General features: G+C 49.9%; 1 long non-coding RNA gene across 1 annotated transcript in view; it reads right to left on the bottom strand.

Annotated features, from left to right (window-relative positions):
- LOC108516033 (uncharacterized) overlaps nucleotides 1-2,553 on the bottom strand; it is a 17,247-nt gene extending 14,694 nt beyond the window's left edge. Inside the window, exons 1-2 of the long non-coding RNA XR_001881701.1 lie at nucleotides 2,460-2,553; nucleotides 1,034-1,111 (exon numbers count right to left, since the gene is read on the bottom strand). This is a non-coding gene — a long non-coding RNA (uncharacterized LOC108516033). The remainder of the gene's footprint in view (nucleotides 1-1,033; nucleotides 1,112-2,459) is intronic.
- Between the last annotated feature and the right edge of the window lie 160 nt (nucleotides 2,554-2,713).

Raw genomic sequence — 2,713 nt, 5'->3', positions numbered from 1 at the left:
CCCGAGTAGCTGGGACTACAGGCGCCCGCCACCTCACCCGGCTAGATTTTTGTATTTTTTAGTAGAGACGGGGTTTCACCGTATTAGCCAGGATGGTCTCGATCTCCTGACCTCGTGATCCACCCGTCTCGGCCTCCCAAAGTGCTGGGATTACAGTACTATACTATATTTTACCTATAGTTTTGTAACTCTGACACAGCAAAATTTTCCCAGATGGCTAAAATACTCCCTATTCTCTCTCTCTCTATATATATATTATTTATTTATTTATTCATATTTTTCTGAGACTGAGTCTTGCTCTTTCGCCCAGTCTGGAGTGCAGTGGTGTGATCATGGCTCACTGCAACCTCCTCCTTCTGGGTTCAAGCAATTCTCCTGCCTCAGCCTCCCGAGTAGCTGGGACTACAGGTGCCTGCCACCATGCCCGTCTAATTTTTTGTATTTTTAGTAGAGACGGGGTTTCACCATGTTGGCTGGTCTCAAACTCCTGATCTCAAGTGATCTACTGGCCTTGACCTCCCAAAGGCTGGGATTACAGGCGTGAGCCACCATGCCCGACCTATTTATTTTTTTGAGACAGGGTTTCACTCTGTCACCCAGGTGGGGTGCAGTGGTGCGATCACAGATCACTGCAGCCTCAACCTCCCTGGGCTCAGGCCATCCTCCCACCTCAGCTTTCTGAGTAGCTGGGCCTATAGGTATGTGCCACCACACCCATCTAATTTTTGTACTTTCTGTAGAAGTGGGATTTCGCCATGTTGCCAGGCTGGTCTGGAGCTCCTGGGCTCAAGTGATCCCCCTGCTTCAGCCTCCCAAAGTGCTGGGATTACAGGCATGAACCACTGCACCTTATCATTCCAGATATTAAAAAATTTCGTGTAGTTACTCCAAATACAGACTATGTTCTGTCATGTCTGACTAAAATAAAACTTTAGCTTTAGGAAACTTCTTTCTGCAGACATTATTTGTTCTAGCTCTGAGATTGTATCTCCATGCTGCTTACTTTAGGTTGCAATATGTTCCCAACACCCACCTTTCAAGTTTTTAAAATGGCATTTCAATTTTTTCTTCAGTTTGTATGCTCAGCCACCTGTGCGCGTCCTCTACTTCTCTAAAGTGAAGAAAAGGAAAAAAATAATTTCTTTCCAATATAATGTTAGTAGAGAGATCTGGATTTTTGGATTAATATACTGTAAGAAGCAGCTCTCTAATTGATTACAAATCCCACTGGAACACTCCCCCGGGGGAATGAAGGTCCTGGTTTTTTTACTCTTCCTTTTATCTTCTATTCCGTTTCAGCTGAGAATCCACCAAACTAGGATTGAGTCGACCAGTGAAAGAATTCTAGGCAAGAAGGGATTGCACTGATGAGTTCCACTGCCTCCTTTTCTGAGAGACAAATGTAAGCCCACAGACTGATTACTAAAGCAGGTGTATTTTTATCTGTGCTGTCTTCTTATTCGAGACTCTAAGCTAGTCATCAAGCCAATGGTATAAGTGATAGCTGACGGGAGTTTCTGGAATGGGTGTTAAGTGTGAGAGACATGAAGCGGTAAGGTCAGCTCTAAATGTAGATTTACTTGGATTCCAATCTACTGATCAGCTGTGTGCCCCTGGGCAAGTTACCTAACTTTTCTGTGACTCAATTTCCTTTAAGGAGGGTGTGTAATAGTATCTATTTCACACGGTTATTGTGAGGATTAAATGAGCTATTCTACCAAAAGTATTAAAGCTGTGGTTAAACTCTCATTAAACATTAGTTATTTCTACCAAAGTTAAACTGCCAAATCCTTGAGTCTTGATTTGTTCTTATAACTGCTGTGGCATTCCTCCTCTTTTAGAAAGTCTTCTGAACAGAAGTTGACGTCTGCATTTTAAAGGAGCTGAAATGGCTTACTTTTACAAAGTTTGGGGCAAATGGATCATATATACACGAGACCCGCCAGGGCATGTAAACCTGGCGAACTTCAACAGTCTGGGGGTGACTACACCCAAGGGGTGAAGGGATGCTTAGAAACCGTCTTTCTCAGGAAGAAGATGAGGCCTTCAAGGAGGGCGGCTGGCTACCAAAGAACTAAACTTTCACACAGCAAAGCGGAGCCGGTCTCCCTGCGCCCGCGGGCGTCGAACCCAGGCCCGGCTCTCACCACCCAAAGGCCCAGGTGCGACTGGAGGGTGACGAAAGCGTCAGACCCCGGGGCCGCTCTCAGCTTTGGGCTTTCACCCGGCAGTCTCACAAAGGGGCTTCTCAGCCAGGTCGCTGTTTTGGTTTGTCGTCCTCCCAGCCCCCACGTTGGTCCCCAACTTCCCCCGGCGCTGACTCGGCGGCGTCCCTCACAGCGCCCCTTTGGCCGCCACCCTGGGCCCCTTTGTTGTCTGCAGTCTCTCCTAGAGAGGGGTGGGGGGCCACGACATTCCCGGGAGGAGAAACCGAGAAGTCAGGGCAAAGACGCTCTTACATGCTCCCACCCGAGGAGCGCGCCCCACGACGCTCGCCAGCCGCCCTCCGTCGGCAGCCCCGGCCGCGCCTCAGCGCCCTCGCCCGGGTCCTCGGCACAGAGGAGGGGCGTGGCGCGGCCGACGCTCTCTGATTGGCTGCGGGCGTCAGGGCGCCGCGCCGCGATTGGGTCGCGCAGCTGTCTGGAGCGAGAGCGCGCGAGGTGGGGAGGGGGCCGCTGGAAGCTGCTGGAAGTCGGGGCGGGGATGCGGCGGG

Source organism: Rhinopithecus bieti, unplaced genomic scaffold (genome assembly GCF_001698545.2).
Source record: "Rhinopithecus bieti isolate Rb0 unplaced genomic scaffold, ASM169854v2 scaffold_1530, whole genome shotgun sequence".
NCBI classification, from domain to species: Eukaryota; Metazoa; Chordata; class Mammalia; order Primates; family Cercopithecidae; genus Rhinopithecus; species Rhinopithecus bieti.
This window is presented reverse-complemented; position numbering and strand designations above follow the sequence as displayed.